This window comes from Lissotriton helveticus, chromosome 6 (genome assembly GCF_964261635.1).
Source record: "Lissotriton helveticus chromosome 6, aLisHel1.1, whole genome shotgun sequence".
In the NCBI taxonomy this organism is placed as follows: domain Eukaryota; kingdom Metazoa; phylum Chordata; class Amphibia; order Caudata; family Salamandridae; genus Lissotriton; species Lissotriton helveticus.
In genome coordinates, this window is record NC_136067.1 from 1,882,675,610 (window position 1) to 1,882,695,646 (window position 20,037).

Genomic DNA, 20,037 nt, shown 5'->3' on the forward strand with positions numbered 1-20,037 from the left:
ATTGAACATATATACTTTCTTGACAGATTGTGATGTAAGAAAATAAACAAAAAATCAGGACTGAAACTGCCCACTGTCACATTTCCTCCTTCCACTTCATCCTCTGACATTAAGGGCTTCTGAGTTGTGAGATTCCTCAGTGCTGTATTTATAGTCGAGAGCCCTCATCGGTTTGTATTGATGGCTTCATGTGATTTGAGACATGCCCTGTATTCTGGCAAGGACTGCAGCTGACTGAATAGATTAAGCAGTTAAATGAAGGAACAGGTGCCCTGTCAAACGTGAATCAGTGCGCAGCCATTTTAATGTTTCCTCAAATCATAATGCCTTCAAGGATCAGCCAATTCCAGATCTTTTTTCATTCTTTGAAGAACGTTGGTGTATTTACCATTATCAGTTTTCAGGTTAATATTGCTCTTTTCAAAAGAGCGTTTCGCGAAATGGAGAAAATGTAGTTAAAACAGAACAAAAAAATCCTGTTATATCCAGTTTATTTAAATTTTCCTAACCACTTCATTACATGATGAATCTCTTGCATGAGAATAATGTAATTATTTCGACTTTAAGTAATTGAGTGAATTGTAATTGAGTAATTCCTTTTCACTTGAAGGGGATACGAATTTAATTGATCTTGCAATAAATACATTTTAAACCCAAGCTGTGAGTACCAAGTATGAATTATGTGACACGAGAAAGAGAAGATTTAAAAAATGTTAAGTTCGAAAGGAAACTAAGTTAGTAAATACATATGTGTCTATCTTTGTACAAGTATAAAGGGATAAAACGGGGAGGGAATTCAAATGCTAACGCCGTTTTCTAAAAGTTTATCCAACTTGTATTACCCAAGGAGGAAGTAAATGAGAATCTAAGAGAAAACCGGCTAAAAAGAAAACGTATTGAAGAAAAGATATGTCTGTACACTTTGGGGCAAATTTACAAGGTGTGGCACGTCCCTGCAAATCAGCAGGGATGCTCCAGAAAACTTGAGATACGCAAAACTACCAGTGCGCCGTCACGGATGTGCCACATTTACAATGCGGCGCACCGTGGCACACGGATAGGCAGATGTGTGTCTTATCTGCCGGCATAAGGTTGACGCAGTGATAGAGTGGTGTCGCGGGCGCGACGCAACTCCAGCACTGTTCCAACACGGCCTATCTCCAACATGCTGCATCTCGCCTTATGCCTGCTTCAAGCAGGCGCAAGGTTTTGACACAGCGGCGTCGGAAAAATGACTGGGGTTAAATCTTGTAGATTTCACTCAGGCACTTTTTCAAGGCTTTCCTGCGACGGACCGCCCAAACTGCGTCAGTACGCCCAGATTATACCTGGCGCAGGTATAATGTGATGTAGGGGTTTACGGCGTGATGCATCTCCCTAGATGCTTCACGTTGTAAATCCGTCGCAGCATGGCGTTGCTTTACGCAGCCACTGCATCACAGAAGTGACCCAGCGGCTGCGCAAATACGGTGCAAGTGCCTCGTAAATCTGCCCCTTAGAGTTGTATCCACCATTGCCTAGTTCTTGTTACTTTGACCTGAATAAAACAGTGTTAGACCAAACTAAAGACCAAGAGTAACTAGACTTTTTATCTTTAAGCACCATCTCGATAGATAACAAAAAGTGAGCACAGAATCCCCTTCCCCAATCAATCAATCAATCAAACAATCAATCAATCATGTGTTTGTTAAGCACGACTACTCACCTATAAGTGTCTCAAGGTGCTGGGGGTGTGCGGGTTCCAATCCATCAAGGAGGGGGTCTGTCGAAGGGCCAGGTTTTGAAAGTTACTTGTGAAGATGGGGAGCGATGTGATCTGTCTGAGGTGGAGCGGAAGGGCGTACCAGGCTTTGGCTGCCAAGAGGGAGACGGAGCGGCCCCCTGATCTGGTCTTTCTGATGGGGGATCACGGCGTAGGTAAGCTGGGCTGATCGTAGAGTCATTTGGGGTGCGTAGAATTTGAGTTGGCTGTTCCGGTGCCGTGGAGGCCCTTGTGTGAGTGTGTAAACATCTTGAAGGTGACTCTAGCCTCGACTGGCAAAAATCTACTATGCCATACACCTGAATCATGATTGTTCCCAAAAACCACAGCTACTAATTATGGCCATTTGTAAGTGATGCTAAACTCGTTCAACTAGAATAGTGTTAGCAGTAGGGTCCGTGAAGGAAACACTAGCGGCTCTCTGTTCTGCTAGAGCCCTAGTTACTCTACTTAATTAATACTCTTCAAGAAAGTTCCATCATGCTTAAGACTGATGGCACTATTTAATCCTCAATAGGTCGTCAACACAGGATACTAGGATGGTAGAAGACCTGCGGCCAACCCCCTTGTGTCAAATGTCCCACACTATATTGGATTAACTGCCTGTTTAGCCATTCATTTTATGGTAAAAGTGCCTTTGCATACAGAGCTAAAGCACATTCATCATCAATTAATGCTGGATGGGCCACCATAACATGTTATCTAACTCAGAATTCCTTTATTTGTTTCTCACATACAAACCCCTGCAGTGAGCTTCTTTGTGAGAATAAAAAAATGACCCTTGTGCCTAGGGTGTTTTCTCCCTGCACAACAGTGTCATTGTTGATTTTCTTTGTCTGTGACAGCCATGCGTTGTATGAGAGGGTGAAGTAATAATTGGGATGGATTATAGTCCACCATAAGTAATAAAGTCAATATCTTGTTAGGTCCCGTGAAAGGTTTCAGTATTTTAAAGCTTAGCTCGATCTGTGGTAGGTATGGCACAGAGAAGACATGCTTAACTTACTAACTTTAGTGACTGTAGATTTATTTGAAAGTTGAACACAGTATTCTTTCCCCCTAAGCAATAATTTATCTACTCCTTAAAAGCTTTCTTTTTATCTCACAACTCCTCTGAAACACTGTAGATGAATCTAGGGAAAGAGAACTTCTGAGAGTGAAAACCAACCTATGTTAAATGGCCAATTTCCAGATAACTTTAAGATTTGAAGGTTCAGACTCCACATAGCAATGGAGATCTAGTTTAGAGAAGGCATGTATCGGTTGTACTGAAAAATGTTTTTTTGTTGGAAACCTAACTCTGCATCTAAACTTCAAATGAGGCTCATCTATTCTCACAGGAGATAAATAATTGCAGTGATAAGGACACCCAACATTTTTTGTTGTAGTACAGCTAACTCAGCATGTGGAGTTTAACAAGCCTCACCCCATGACGTAAGGGATGAATAATTGAGCTGGCTCCATTGTAAGTTTTACTAATAAGGCCTCACCATATCCTATATCACCAGTATTGGAAATGCACAACGTCCAAGCATGTGGGGCAGCATTATATTGGACCGCTAGTGAGAGGTGAAAGCTCTTTTATCAAAACACTATTGAGACTTCCAAAACGTACCCCACTTTTACAGTTAAGGTTTGATTTAACCTAGGACAAACTTCAGATATAGCCTGCTGAAACCCTATCCTTTATTATGGGATTAGATCGTGTGCAACTGAGGATCAGCCCCCATATAGAAATTGTCTTAATGAGATACCGACAAATCAGCGGGCATAAATTCCGGCCAAAGCCAGTAAAACTCTTAAAGTAGGCTACTGGGAACTTGATACTAGTGAAATAATTTTGGTAGTTCCTGCAGGCAGCCTACAGGCGCATAACTATCTTTTAAATGCGGACCAGATTTTGAAGATTTTTGGGATTATGTTAATGTTTCATTGGTGAGAACTTTGTTTATTAAATTTAGATTTGGGGTTTTGCCATTAGCTACTTTTACACACTCGGGAAACAAAAAAGACAAATCCTCTAATCTTTGCCCCATTGGCTGCCACGTGCTTGAAAGTGAGGAATATTTATTATTCTTTTACTGTGCTTAGACAAGGCAGCGTGTCCTATGGCTAGCTCCTCTTTGCCTGCTTCTTGGGCTTGTTGATTGGCATAACTCTGAGGAAAAGTATTTTTCGACCGACAATAATTTTTTAACAAGGACTCCATTGGTTTTTCATTGCCATCTTGTGGCCAACACTTTCACACGACCCACCTGGTCGTTTTTCCTGATGTACGAGGAAAATTCTATCAGCATGACAAAAATCCATTTTTGCAGGCCTGCATTTCTGCCCGGCAACTGTCACCCGCCCAACCCCCTGTTCTCTGCAGTTCATCAGAAAGCCACATGGCTCTCACCCTGAGTGAATGATTCATTTTTGCTCTCCTGCTCCCAGCCTGATAAAACATCCTTGACACCATGATCAGGTTATCTTGAAAATGGTCTGACTGCTGAACTTTCATCCAGACAATTGGAGAATGGCTCGTAAAGCCGGGGCTTTTGATCAAGGCAACTGGGCAAAGAAACCTGAGGAAACCAAGCCCCGATCAAAGCAGAACTAGCATTTGACTGTGTACCTTGCCTTGACCAGGTCACTAACTGCAAACACCACCTGGATCCGGCTAATCAACAACAAACACTGCCCTGATTGAACAATGGTCTGGCAGCCAGAAGGCTGGAATAAGAAATGTATAAAAAGGCTTGTTAGCTACGGATTTAAGTAGCAGCCTCCTCTATCTTGTCTTTGACTGGCTTTGGACTCTGTTCTATAGCCCGGGCTATTGTAATACATCTGGGTTCCTCCTGCAGACGAAGGCTCCTGTGTCTCCTTTTACTACGTATGAAGGGTATGGAAGATTTGAGCGGTACCCCCGCTGCCGAGATCCTGTAAGTGGGTTATTCCGGTTCTTCAACTCCCTACAAAAATGTAAGTCAAATAACAGGACCTGCTTAGTATATTTGAATTCCAACTATCTACGCTCGTTCTGTCATATTAGGGTAATAATTATTGGGAGAAATACATTATTATAATGACACCCATTTACGTTGTATTGTCATACAATTTTATTCTCTTAAATACTGCAGTGCACATTTTTACTCTATTGACCCTAGCCAGTGCATTTTGAGTTAACCAACCTATTAAATAGCCTAGACAACCTGGGTGACATAACGGACCCTTTATAAGTCAACTTTTAAGGGGAAACAGCTATTACAACGTGGCTGTTACCATGCATATCCTTTACCACACTGCTGTAACAATGCGGGTACTGTTATCACACGTAGCCTTTACAATAAATTTTTTAGAACGCATATGCCTTTACCATGCATGCCTTTACAACAAATTACGTTGTAAAGGTATGAACGGTAAGGGCATATGCCTGGTACTAGGGGTAAGGGCATATGTGTGGTAACAGTGGTAAAGGAATATGTGTGGCAGTGGCAATAAGCTGTGTTAGAGGAGATGAAGAGACCCATCTGCTTCCTCTCTACGTACAGGACCACACCTCAGCCTTAAAGCTGCCACCTCATCCTGAGGTACAGGGAACTGGACGCGGGGAAGGGGGTTCTGAGTAAGCCTGGGCGGAGTGGCAAAAAATCTCTGCTGCGCAATGTGGAGCCCCGCAAACAGCAGAGTTCCATAGAAAAATGCTGTTTGCCGTGATTGCACAGTGCGGGTGCTTGTCCGCACTCTGCAATCATTGTCAACGGCACCTTGCACAGCGCAAGCGGTCTTTTCTTTCCCTTTTCTGCCGCTCGAGTAGATTTTTACTCAAGCGGCAGCTTTCTCAATGCAAACAAGCAGTTTCTCATCGCGAGCGGTCGCGAGCATACGCAACCACTCGCAATGAGAATTATGACCACCCCGCATTGAGAAATGTCCACGGGATGTTTATTTTCCACGCTCGCGCTCGCTAACTTGATGTTGATGTTCGCAAACTGGTAAAAATCTCGCCGGGAGGTGGATTTTCCTCACTTGCGCTCGCCAACTTGACGTTGACGATCGCAAGGGAGGAAAAAACTCTGCTCCGCAGCGTGAAGCCGAGTTTTTCAGAACTCCGCGAGCTCTGCGTATCGCAGAGTGCGGGAAACTCCGCAAAGTCTGCGAGTGGAGCGTAGTTACCGTCCAGGGTTAGTTTTGAGGGCTGAGTATGGCTTCAGGACTTTGGGCTGGGGGTTGCAGGGTGGGGGTGTTGAGCGCTGGGTACAGCTTTATGGCTTTGGGGTTGGGAACCTTGGAGCGGGGCGTTTTGAAGGCTGGGTACAGCTTTAGGAGTTTGGGGCTGGGAGTGCTTTCGTTTTAAGGACTGGGTGCCCTTATTCTGCCTTTTTCTGCTTGTTTCTGACCATTATCCAGCCTCTTTCTGTTAGTTTCTGCCCTTTATTCTGCCTCTTGCTACTCGTTTCTGACCTCTATTTTGCAATTTTCTGCTTGTTTCTGACCTCTATTTTGCCTTTTTCTGCTTGTTTCTGACCTTTATTGTGCCTCTTTCTGCTCGTTGCTGACTTTTATCTTGCCTCTTTCTGCTTGTTCCTCCCCTTTATTATGACTCTTTCCGCTAATTTCCCACCTTTATCTTGCATCTTTCCACTCGTTGCTGCCTTTATTCTGCCTCTTTCTGCTTGTATCTCTTTACGCTTTTTTTCCCTGGGATCGCAGGGGGAGCCTCAAGACCCATATGGTCCCAGCCACCTTCCTGCCTTCTACGGGAGCTGGCATTGTTGCTGCATGGAGGGAGCTGCAGGAAAGACAGCTCCTTCCGTTCAGGAGGAATCGTTTCATCTCTGTCCCTGTATGTATGTCTGCAGGCACGGAAAAAGATGAAACCTCTGTTTCCAGTGGGCAGGAGCACTTTGACAGCGCCCGCCGCTGGAACCAAGCTAGAGAAAACAGCTAAGCCCCGGTGGTGGGCACCCCGGGACACAGCAGGAGATGGCCCTGGGGGGTGGTGGTCCTCAGGGCCATGTATGGCTCCAAGAGGGGGGTCCCCCTTGTTTAGTCTGCACCGGCCACCCTCGGGAGGTGGGCGTCCCAGGGGGCCGAGAACGGCTGGCAGGGGGTTGCTTGGCCTCCCTCCTTTCTTTAAAAACAAGAAAGCCCAGGGAGGTGGTAGTCCCGGGGCATAGGGGAACCCTGTGGCAATGCTCCATATTTAATATAGCCCCAGGAAGGTGGTGGTCCCTAGGGATCGGGGGGTTCAATGCGGCTCCCCCATGTCAACTTGATTATAGCCTCTGGCAGGTTGTGACCCCTGTGGCGCTGGGGGTGGTGGTCCGAGAAGTCCCACTCCCTATTAAAAAATAAGCCAGAGGCAGGTGATGGTCCCTTGACATAATTATTCCCAAGAAGGGGGGCCCATGCCCCGCCCCTTTTTCACAAAAAGCTTTCATGGCCATACGGGGGCTATAATGTAAATAAGTGCTGGAGACCCCGCTTCTTTTTTTTTTCTTTGTTTCGCTGCGTATTCATGGCTCCATCAATTTCCGTGGCAAAACCTTTGTAAAAAAAAGTGCTTCTTGGCCCTGTCTGGGTCACAGGGGGACCCTACAACCACAGTTAGAAGATCAGGGTATTCCTACACTGCCCCCTTTTCTTTTTAAAATGATTTTGTGGGACTCAGATGCAGCCGAGTACCAAGATGACTGTCAATACTTCCCGGTTGAAGTGTTGGCAGCCAATCAGATTTCAGCAAGGGTACTGTCATATCGTCAGAGGATTTGCGTCCCTATATATACCTATATATACTATTTTTTTTTATATCATCCAAACTTATTAGCAGATTTTCACCAAATAACAAAAAGGGTTCTGGACCAAGAGCTACCTTTCTGTGGAGAAGTGCGGCTCAATGGTTGGAGCGGCAGACCCTGATGCAGAAGTCTAGCCTGGGACCAGGGTTCAATTCCCCGCCTCGGCGGGTCTTGGGCTAAAAAATTCCACGGACCTGATAATTCTCGCCTCGGTGCCTATTCCAATCATGGAGTCCCACTCTGCAACTCTGGGCAATAGCTTGCTTAATCTCCACAATGGCCCCCACAACGCTAAGGATGCCTGGCCTCCACCTTGGGGGTGCCCAGGAGTGGACACCTCACAGGGAAAGCCAGGATGGGTTCCACAGCGGTATTCGTACAAGCACCTTGAGACCCTTGCGGGTGAGTAGTGCGCTATACAAGTATCAATTTGCAATTTTTTTCTGCCAAATTTGGTGCAATTCTGTCCAGCGTTTCAGGCTGTAGTCATGTCTAAAATCTCTATGGGAATGAACATAGGAAAAACACTTTTTATGACCCGCCCCGCTTTGTCTCGGTTCCTGCTTGACAGATCACCCCGGAACTATCCAAGCACAAAAGGAATCATATGAGGTACTTTTTGGGGAAAAATACGTAAAGATTCCTCAAAAGGCATCAAAGATATAGGCATGTCTAAAAACTTGTTTCCTATAGAAACATGGTCATAACCATAACTAACTCATGGCAAATGCCAGTAGGTAATATACATGTAAATACACTTTTATATATGCATAAACATATATATAGATGTATATTAGGAAAATTTAATTAATTATTTCTATGCAAACCCAACGATTTGAAATGCTATAAGTGATGTATTGTGAAATGGTTTAAGGAGTGCGTGGGGAAGGCACGTTCTAGTTAATTTAGTTTGGCTAGTGTGTTGACAACTCCATGCACGGAGGTGCACAAGTTATAGTAAGTTTTGCGTGAGGTGCACATTATAACTGTGTATACCTATTACTTTGCAATTTTTAAGGTTGGGGTATTTTAAGTTGTTTTTGCATAGAAATAATAAATTACGTTTTCCTTACTAAAATGTATCTTAAACCTTTAGTGTTTTCATTGAATTTCAGTTTTTTTAACTGGTTTCTAATAATATAAAATGTTCCTTATTTTGGTATTAATTATTGTAATTTGTTTCGGTACTGCAGTACTTTCGGGGTAATTTAAAGTTCATTATGAAATTCAGCTGGGTCTGCATGATTGTTTTGCTTTCACTTGTGGTTCCTCAATAGTGCCTTGGTACTTCTGTCTAAACTATATTTACACCAAAGAACTATTTTTTATTTAAAATATGAATCCAGGGTTTCATGGCTAGTTTAGTGTATTAATGATATATGTGTTAGGATTGTAACTGCAGGCAGTGATTGTGAACTATAAGGGTACCCTAATAGTGATGCAGTAGTATCAAGATAGTACTGTAGTACTTTTGCTTTTGGAAAGCAGCATTTCATTGGCTTCAAACTTGTTACAAACAAGAGGTGTATTGACCTTATGTCCATTCCAATGAATATCTTCAAAGGTAAAAGTTATGCTCTTAGCAAGAGGGAAAATCCCTCTGTTCACAAGCCACCTTGGGGGTCTTGGAGAAGTGCAAAGGCTGAAGAAGATGATCCGGTGCTGTCACAAAAGGAGGAATAAGAAGTAGTGCAGAGGAAAAATTGTAAAGTCTCCATTGCAAGGGAATTTTTTTAGTTCCCTCCTGGAGAGATAAAAGTGAATTCCAAACTTGTTACATGCAATCAATGCAACAAATTTAGTTCCAGTGTGAACATGAAACAGTACTCCTTCGGAACTATGGGAATGAGAAAGCATATGATGTGGGCAATTAATTAATTCTACCAGGTTGACACATGAAGAAAGAAGGCATCAGAAGTAGGTAGAAGAGGCCGAAGCAGGAAAATCGGCAACAGCCACTTTTTCAGTTACTCCAACACCTTCAACTTCTGCTGCATCAATACCTCCACTATCACTCATTGCTTCTGTCCCTCCAGTAGTACCTTTTACTTCAGCTTCATCTTCTCTTCCACCAACACCTAATGCACGGTGCCAATACAGCTTTTGAGGCAGGACCGTGAAATTGTAGAGCAATATTACAATAGAGCGACATACTATCTCCTCTCCTTAAATATCATTATTGCGGGAAAGAGAGCTATGACCATCCATCGTGAACTTGCCAAAACTGATCATTGCTGTCCCCAACACCTTTCGTTTTTTTTTTTTACTGGGTTGTCCTGCTGTTGAGACTATTTTTTGGGTTGAAAATGTTTCCCTTGGGAAAAAATTCTTAACAAAAAAAAGAGGTTACTTTCAGAACTAACCAAATGTCTCAAAAGATAATGAACTTCTACCAATATTAGCATATTTTTTCAGGTATTGGAAATACTAAATTGTAATTAATACAGAAATAAATGGTAAGTGTAAGGTAAGTTTTACATGTAGTTATAACTTACAGTTATAATTTGTGCCCGCTCACAAGTTACTATAAGTGCTGCTCCTTACAGAGTACTGTCAACTCGCTAGCCAGACTAAATTAACTATAACTTGTCTTCTCATAAATGATGTCAGTTCAGATAGCTCAGTGAAATGACATTTTTTATTTTTTATTGTTTAGTTAATTAAACCGTAACAATTTTCCTTATAGTTTGTAGCAGCTATGATCAAAAAAAATAAAGCACATTTTAAAATCATTCAGCTGTCAAATATCATGCCAATAAATATATCACAGATTTAAAATCAACTGTTAACCATAAATACGTTCTAAGGTTCAATGAAATAGTGCTTGTACTCTACTTTTTTCTACATGGTTTGCAGAAGTGAACTGGCAATTAACAAATGACCAGAGTTAGTCGCTTTGATACCAGCAACAAGTTGGTATGATTGAGAATAGTGGTCTCTACATCCGAGATGATCCGGTCCACTTGCTCCCTCCTTGCGGTATCGTCCTCAGGAGGGTTGTTCAAAAGGTTCAATTATTGGTGGCGTTAGACCTTCTGTAGGTGGACCCTCTCGTTGCTGTATTGACTTTGTTGCCTGTTCATGTATATGCAGGAACTTAACCAGTTTACAGTTCATCTGAGAGTGAGATGGATCAAACCCTTTGATAATAGCTGCCTGGCATGATCGGATTTCTCTGTCGATAAAAGGTTTTCTTAGGAAAGTGACTTATGCAGGGCGAAGTTTCTTGCTGATGCATATCAGTTAGATACGATCTTCTTTTGGACTTCCACATAGGTGCCACATTTTTACTTTAATATTTTTTACTTTGGGGCATCTGCCAGTGAAGGATATTCTCCAAAACGCAAAGCCATAAGCGTTTTTTTTAGGAGGACCGGAAATGTTAAATCTAAGTAAGATGCTGGTTTGAGAACCTTGTAGTTGTTGAGAACTGTCCAGGCGTGGGATCTCTGGCTCAAAATACTTTTGTCAAGCAGGAGCGAGTAAAGTTTTGTGACTTTATTAAGTGTAGACTTAAATGTTTCATAAGATAAATTTTTGTTCCAAAGTTCTAAAGTACAAGTAGATTGAAGTGCATTGTGCAAAGAGCACTTATGTGATAAGTTAGGACTTTTCTCTAGCTCCAACCACAAAACCTTGCTTAGCTGAGAGTCCACCGAATTTTGCTTTATACGGTACCACACTTTAATTGTTGAGTACAACCTGCCAACTGTCTCGTTCATTAAACCAAATTAAAATTGCAATTGAGTGGGGTCACCATTTGATGGAGCTGAAAACCCCTTTTGAAGATGCTGGTTGTTAGGTTGTTGAATAAAGTTGCATCTTTTCCTTGGAAGGCAACACAGGCGTAGGTTAAAGTTGACAGTATTTTTGCCGTTATTACAATGATCAGTGGTTTGAGTGAGGGGCCCCCCAATTTTACTGCCAGTGTCTTATAGGCAAAGGTTAATGCACTTGCCCATTGAGCCATGTAGTTTGTCGGTTCTTGTTAGTTTCATTTATTATCAAGGTAGAATCCCAAATATTTGTGGCTTGACACGTTCTCCAAGGCTTTGCCCTCAAGGCAGATGTTATACGGTTTGGCTGGTCAGTTGCTAATAAGCATTGTTTTTGTTTTTGCTATATTAATTACAAGCTTGTTCACTGTTAGGAATTCTGCAAGACCCGTTATTAGCCTTGTGAGACCAGTCTTGGTCAAACTGAGTAGGACTATGTTGTCGGCGTAGGCGAGGTGTGAAAGGGATAAGAATCCCAGACGTGGGGAATGAGAGTTGATTGTGCTAAGTTTATCCGATAGAGCAGCCAAAAACAAGTTAAATAAATAGGGAGCCAACACGCACACCTGCTTCAGGACCCTTATTTGTGTTCAATTTTCTTGAGACTCTTAATCAATCTCCGAGTTTTACTCTTACCTATGTATCTGTGTAAAATAGCAAGAAACACTATAAAATTCTTTTTGGTATGTTCCATGATCTTAGTTTCGTCCATAATAATTTCCGATCATCCCTGTCAAAAGCAGCTTTTAAATAAATAATGCAGAGATACAAGCTCTGTGTGTTTATTTTGTGTTTCTCTGCTATTAGCCTGATAGATAGAATGTTGGAGATTGTACCAATCCCTTTTCTAAATCCTGTCTGGTTTATGGGGATCAGATTTAGATCACTGGGCCAGTCAACCAAGTCTTCCAGGATCAAAGAGGCTAGGTATTTAGCTTCTACGTCTAGCAATGCAATCAGTCTATAATTCGACAGTGGTCGGGCAGCCTTTCTGGTGCTGCTCGACATGGCGGCCGCGTTCGACACGGTCTGCCATCGGACCCTGGTCCGGAGGTTGGAGGAGTGCGGGATCAGTGGGGGGGCTAGAGACTGGCTGATTTCGTACCTTGAGGGCAGGCAACAGCTGGTTTCACTTCCGCCTTTCAGCTCGGAGCCAAGGAAAATAGGACAGGGGGTCCCACAGGGCTCGGCCATCAGCCCGATATTGTTCAACCTGTACCTCCGCCCTTTAGTCCAGCTAATAAAATCTTTTGGGGTCTCGGCATTTAATTATGCCGATGACACGCAGCTGGTGTTTTCCTTGGAAGGGAATAATGCGGTCTCGCTGAGCACCTTCCATCGCTGTATGGCAGCCACAGCGGACTGGCTACGAGCCAACTCGTTGCAATTCAACAGCTCGAAGACGGAGGTGCTCCTCTGCTCTACTGACCGTATCCCGCGTGCTCTACCCGCGGATTTCTGGCCGAGCACTTTTTCTGAACCAGTGCTGGCATCGGAGTCAGCACGTAATCTTGGGGTTACTTTTGGTGCTAATCTACAACTAGACCTACATGTCAACAAAACCACGGGAACATGTATGATGCTGCTTCGTATGCTACGCAGAGTTTTGCCTCTTCTTCCTGCTCAGGCCAGGCCGGAAATAGTCCGTGGGACTATATTAAGCCGGCTTGATTATTGCAACGGACTTCTCCTGGGGGCCCCAAAAAGCTTGATTGGGAAGCTTCAGAGGGTGCAGAATATGGCCGCTAAATTGGCACTTTCTCGACCCAGGTCTAGTTCCTCCACTCTTGCGCTACGAGATCTGCACTGGCTCCCGGTAGATCTACGGGTCCAGTTTAAAGCGGCTTGTCTGGTGTTTAGAGCTGTACACCTTCTGGGACCTATCCCGCTGCAAAAAATGTTTGCATGGTATGCGGCCCCACGGCTCTTGCGGTCGTCATCGGCTCACCTTCTGGTGGTGCCTAGGTTTCAAAGAGTGAGGATGGGTGGCCGCTCCTTCAGGGTGGCTGCGGCTAAGTTATGGAACTCACTCCCGCTCACTCTCAGGAGTTACAAGGACTATCTCCCGTTCAGAAAGGCCTTAAAGACACACCTCTTTCCTAAGTAATGGTTGTGCGACTGTTCTAGCCTAGTGCATGGCTCTCTGATCAAAGCGCCAGGATGCCCTCTGGGTGACAGGCTTGCGCTCTATAAATATATTAAATAAATAAATAAATAAATAAATAATTCGATGGATTTGATCTGTCACCCCTTTATAAATTGTGTCAGAATTGAGTCTTGCCAGCTGTCTGGATTTGATTGAAGAGTTCAACTTTGGCAAAAAGAGTCTCAAGCTGGGAGCGCCAAAAAATGTGGTTGTGTTTAAAAACGGTTTGGAGGACACTGTTGGGGCCAGGTGCACCGTCTCTTTTGCTTATTACTTATAGCATCTGCTGTATAAAGAGAATCGTTTGAGCTGGCAACCTTTAGAGACTCGAGGTTGTCAATCATAGTGTTAACGTAGGTGAATTGGCCCCTAGCGCCATGTTTTTGCGAAAGGTATGAAAGGACCTGATTGGTCTTTGCCTGTTCATGTGTGTGGTGCTGTGTCTTAAAATTCAGAGCTTTATAGATGGCCCAGTCCTGTTGCTGAACATTTGATGATAGGATGTTCTTAGGCTGAGTCAGCTGATTTATTGTTGGCCAAAATTAATTTGTGTTATATTGTCTTGCGTTGTATATTAATTTTATACAGAAATTGTCCACAATTGCTCTTTTGTTCTCCCGTAGCTTCTTTTTGCTTTTTGTTGTGTTTTCTCTGTTCCAGGAATGTTTCCCATGAGGTATCGATGCTATCATTTTTGTGTAATTTCCTAGCTGTTCTTTTTAAGTCAATTTTTAATTTTTGTACTTCACTTGTTAGTCTGGTGCATGGGTTGGATGAGACTACCTTATGCCATGATTTTGCAATCATGGTTGGAAGGCCTGCTAGAAAGAAGGACCATGCTTTTATCCAATTGGTATTCCCTAATACTACTCAGCAAGCTGCTCTTTCATTGTAACAAATTGATGCTGAGCAGTTCCGCTTGCCCAGTTTAAACATTTTGAGTTTGTAGTGTTTAAATTACCTTCCTGGCCTGTCGCAGTTTGCAGTCTTGGCAGAGTCAGATTGAAAACAATATGTTGGATTGAGTGATCACTTATTGTGGTGTACTCTGTAGAAAAATGTGCAAGGAGTGGCATTAATGGGAGCGTTATGATTGTATAGTCTAGTGTCGATTGAGACCATGGGCCTTGATACGTATATTTTGGTGGGGTGTCTTCTTCAGATCTTCCATTAATCACCCGCATTCCATAATAATCTAAAGCTGTTACTAGCTGTTGGCCGAAGGGAACTTTACGGGTATGCTTATTTGAAGACAGTTGCTTTATGCTCCAAATACAATTGTCAGCTATCAGGTTTTCATCCTCGTCAGAAGTATAAAGTAGGTTCGTGTTGAAGTCACCTGTCAGAACAATATTCCATGCTGGTTCAGCACAGCGTAAATCTGCAATGGTTTTAATTAGAATAGCATTGTTCTTCCTTTTCTTTTGGTCCATTGGTTGTGTATAATGATTAATCAGAATTACTGTTGTGGTTTTTCCCTGACTGTCATATGAGAGCTTGATAAATTGAGTACTAGGATCTGGCGAGATCAGCTACTCCGATATGATTTTTAAAGCTAACGCAATGTAAATCACCAGGCCGGCCTGTGCTCGCCCACAGTGATCACATCTTTTGCCGCCACAGAGTAATGAGTAAAACCAGCTATGGGGAGATCTTCCGGAGCCCATGTCTCTTGCAAGGCAATTGTATCACAGTTGTCCCACTCATGGAGGGGAAGACCTTCTTTAAGAAGCTTTTTTGCACCTGCTATGTTCCAGGATAGAATGTAGACCACGTTTCCATGAGAAATAGTTATTTCCTCTGTTCTTTGTCACACCGTTTTCTTGTTGACCAGGGTGCCTGGAAGCCATCCCCATTGATTGAAGCTTGAATTTGTTACTGTTTGCGGTCTGTAATTGAACCGTCCGTGGTTGCGTGTACCCTGCTGATGCCCTTGGCATTCTGTAATATTGAATAGACTTGTTTGTTTGGCAGCGGTTTATTGGAGTTCAGATAGCATAAGTGTGGTTCAAATGCTATGATCTAACATGCAATAAGTGATGTAATATGAAAGGGTAGAAGCAGTGCTTGGGAAAGGCGCGAGTTATAGTTAATTTACAGTAGGGGCTCGTGGAGGGAGTGCTGAGGGGAGGTGGGGCAGGGAGGGGGAGGAGCGGGGGAGTAGTAAACTACGGAATACGGCCAAATGGAGGTAAGTAAACAAATAAATAAATAGTATACATTTTGTTGCGTGCGCTGCATCGCATTTGGCAATGGAGCATGCGCAATGGAAATTCTTTATATTTATTTATTTGTTTACTTACCTACGTTTAGCCCTTTATGTGAATCCTGTCTTGCAGTCCTGTCTGGTATCTCAGGACCACCCAGCACAGTTTGTTCATCTTTAGTTTTCAGGTATATTTTCAGGTTTGTTTGGGGGTTAGTTATCCATTCATGTGTAAGCATTTATTTCCTGTCTTTGTTGTCTTTATGTACATTGATTTTAGATCTGGTGCTATACTTACCTTATTCCTGTGTGTTCCTGACAAAGGTACCTCCTGCAAATAGCAGGAACCAAGGTGGGCAGTCCCTTTTCTGTTTTGCTGGGAAGAGGGTCAAACGTGACATCATTTAAGGATGTCCAGGGGGGCAGCATATTCGGCAATGCGAGGCAAAGCATCGGCGTCTTTTATCTCCACCGCAAATAATGTTTAGGAGATGGAATGAGGGTCTTCAGACCACCTTAAAATATAACATCACATAGCGGACAAAGTGGATGATTGAGCAAGGCCTACGCTGAGCCACCTAGTCTTGAACACAATAACTAGATGTGTCAGGGTATGATTTAGGTTAGACAGGTGGTCTGTCCTCTCAAGAATGGTTCGTGGTGGAGGGGTAGAGAGGTACAATTTACAGGCATCACCTCAGGTGCTGTATATTTTTTTCAACATGCAGTACATTATAGTGGGGTCAGCCATTTTATAGCCTGAAGGGCCCTCCAACAATGAGTCTTACTTGTGGAAGGACAAAGTCCCATCTCTCACATAAAGAGTAGCCTCTGTCAAGTTGCGAGTAGGGGACTTGTATTAGTCAAAGCTGTTGTTCCATCAGCTCCAGGTGCAATAAATATTACTGTGCTGCCACTTTTCAAAGCGTTGACTGCAATACATGGCAGGTCACTCAGCTTGGATAATGGATGTATTGGCAGTCGCACTATCTAAGGGGCTGTTACTGTGGCACTCCGGCAGTGGCTTGGGTGAGGGCGAGATCGCCAGTGATCTCTTCACCCTTGAAGTACAAAAAGGAGGCTATCCAAAATTTGGAGTGATTTACTTAACTTACATCTTGGAGGGGTGTTGTTTTGTATGCTCTCTGGGCAGGCAACAGGGAGGACTGACCTGCTGTTGGTCCTGGACCCTTATACCCTACCCCGGCATGCCTGGAGCTGAACATTTTGGGGTGGTTTGCCTGGTGACAGGTGCCTCGGCAGGGACTGAGCGCTATGCCATGCCCTGGTGTATGTAGAACTGTGGGTATTGCCCATCCCTCTGAGTGATGGAGGGGATGTTGCCACTAAGTTATGCAACGGATGTCCCTGGTTGAGGGCGTGAGTGGTAAATATGGAAAAGGGACTGGTTGCACTTTTGCATTCCGAAGTGCTGTGCTGTAATGGGTGGAGACAACTGTTTTTTTGCTTGCACAATCTTTGAGTTGCTTTGCTAATCTTACATCCTGTATGCTCATAACAATAATGGCTTTGACTGTTCTTACATCCTGGATACTTGTAACAATAATGTATGCTTAACTATAGTTAACATTCCTCACTGATGCAATATGACTATGTGAATTAGAGGCTATGCCCTTGGTTAAACCACACTAATTGCAGCTGTCTATCTCCCTGTTTCAGTGGGGGGCGGGCAGCAAGTTGCATGTTGTGAGTGCACTATGACCATGCACCCCCTGCAAATAGCAGTGAGGCATCCTTAGTCACTCCACAAGCAGGAACCAAGGTGGGAGTCCCTCATCTGTTTCACCAGGAATTCTATCAGACGAATCAAGGCCAACAACGTCCTTACATGAAGACAAGGAGTCAGAAAGCATGGGATTAGCACCTGAAAACAAAGCACCAATAATAAATGTATCTAATAGAAACATGACAAAAGAGGAAATCAGTCTTTTAGAGAAAGGATTAGGCTTCGCCATAGCAGGACCCCCAGACAATTTACATTAAAGAGGGACCTACAAAATTTTGTGCGTAAAAAAAGACTCCAGAAATATTTTGAGGGAAAAGACAAAATGCCCACCGACAACAAATCTGGACTACGGCCCAAATCACTATGGACCCCTTTGAGCTCCATGGTGAATACAAATGTAGAAACTTTTGAAAAGGTGATAACAAGGGGGATGGAAGACATATTAGAGCAAAAGATTTGGATAAAGAACAATCTTACAGTAGATGAGAAAAAGGCCCTCAGAAATTTAGAAGAATGTGAGGAGATCACAATCAAACCGGGGGATAAGGGGGGGAGTATTGTTATACTAGATACCAAGGATTACGAGAGGAGAATCAATCTCCTTCTCTCCAACCCACACCATTATGCAAAATCGAGCATACAAGAGTGGCAAGACCTAGGGAAACGCATAAAGAGCCTACTCCTCCTGGCGAAGGAGGATGGAGTAATCAATCATGAAGAATACAATTTTCTAAACAATGACACGCCAACCATTCCGGCAATCTACGGTTTGCCGAAGGTACATAAGAGCATCGACGAGCCACTGATGCGGCCGATAGTCTCCACTATTAACTCTCTAACGGAACCCCTAAGTAAATACGTGGATACGTTTATCCAACCGCTAGTCACAGAACAACCAGCATATATTAAAGACACCACAGATATGATCAGTAAGGTCGAAAATGTTGAATTTAATCCCGACACTCAATGGCTGGTAACGCTTGACATAGAAGCGCTTTATACTAATATTCCTCAAAATGACACCATAAATATGATCAAAAAGATGTTGCAAAATGAGGATGAGGAACTATCAGAACACTCAATATTTATTATAGAATGTGTAGAGTTGATTCTTAAGAACAACATTTTTTTATTCAAAGAAGATATGTACAAGCAGACAAAAGGAACCAGCATGGGGGCTACCTGTGCCCTGAGTCTGGCAAGTCTATACGTGTCAGACTTTGAAAACAGACATATATTCAATTCCTTAGCGCCCTTCTATGAGAATATCTTAAAATGGTCATGCTTTATAGATGATATATTTTTCATCTGGGAAGATAGTAAAGAAGACCTGGTAGAGTTTATTACATGGCTTAATTTAGGAGATGAGAACTTAAGATTTACCTCCTCATATAGCAATAAGGCATGTGACTTTTTGGACATCAAAATAAAAAATGTGGAAGGCAGCCTGAGGGGTGAGTTATTTACGAAACCATCAGACCGTAACACCATGCTGCACTTCACAAGCCATCATCCAGCTACCCAAAAAAACAATATACCATTTGGTCAGTTTTTAAGAGTGTGGCGAAACTGCACAACGAAAAAGGAATATGACAAACATACATTAACTAAAAAATTCTTAGAGAGAGGGTACCCTAAATCTATGGTCAGAAAAGCATATAAACGTGCCAAATATTATAATAGGGACAGCCTGTTTGAACCCAAAATCAGACAAGAAAATCAGGTCAAACCCATTGTTTTTGTTACCAACTTCTCATGCAAATCAAACAAATTAAAAAACTGCATTAATAGCAATTGGAAACTGATTAATGATCCAGGCGAAGTCCCGTTGCCTAAACCGATCTTTGCATTCCGAAGGAACAGAACAGTGAGAAACTGCCTAGTTCAAACTTATCCAAATAACAACAAAAGGAACTCAATCAGGACCATAGATGGCGTGACACCAACAGGCAATTTTGCCTGTGGAAGCTGCAAAAACTGCGCTCTAATAATAACAGGTCCAAGCGTAAATCATGGAGGCATAACCCACATCCATAAAGCACTACTTAATTGATCAAATGCCCGTGCGAAATGGCATACATTGGGGAAACACAGCGAGAAATAAGAGTTAGGTTGAATGAACATAAGTCAGCGATCCGCACAAAGAAAGCAACAGCCCCGTTAGTCATGCACTGGATGGAAAAAGGCCATCAGGTTGAAGACCTTAGATGATGTATTCTGGAAGTTGTTAGTCTAAATAAAAGGGGAGGAGATTTAACCAGAAAACGTAAGAAGAGGGAACAATATTATATGTCGAAGTTCAGTACATATAAAACAGGTCTGAATAACAAAGAGGAATGGGAGAGAATATTATATGTCACCACGTAAAGTAAATAAGCACATAGTAACTGGAATAACAGATTTAGAAACAAAATAGAATTGCGGGAAAGATCCTCCATTTTTTAATCGTATAATCAATATTGTTACCCTGATATTTTAGGGTTAAGAGGACCGATCTGATGGTAAAAATGAACCAAGAATTAAACCATATTTAAATTCAGAGAGAACAGACCCTCGTAGGTTAAAACACCTCATGTGGCAAATATAGAAACAGAACTGTGAGGAGAATTTGGTG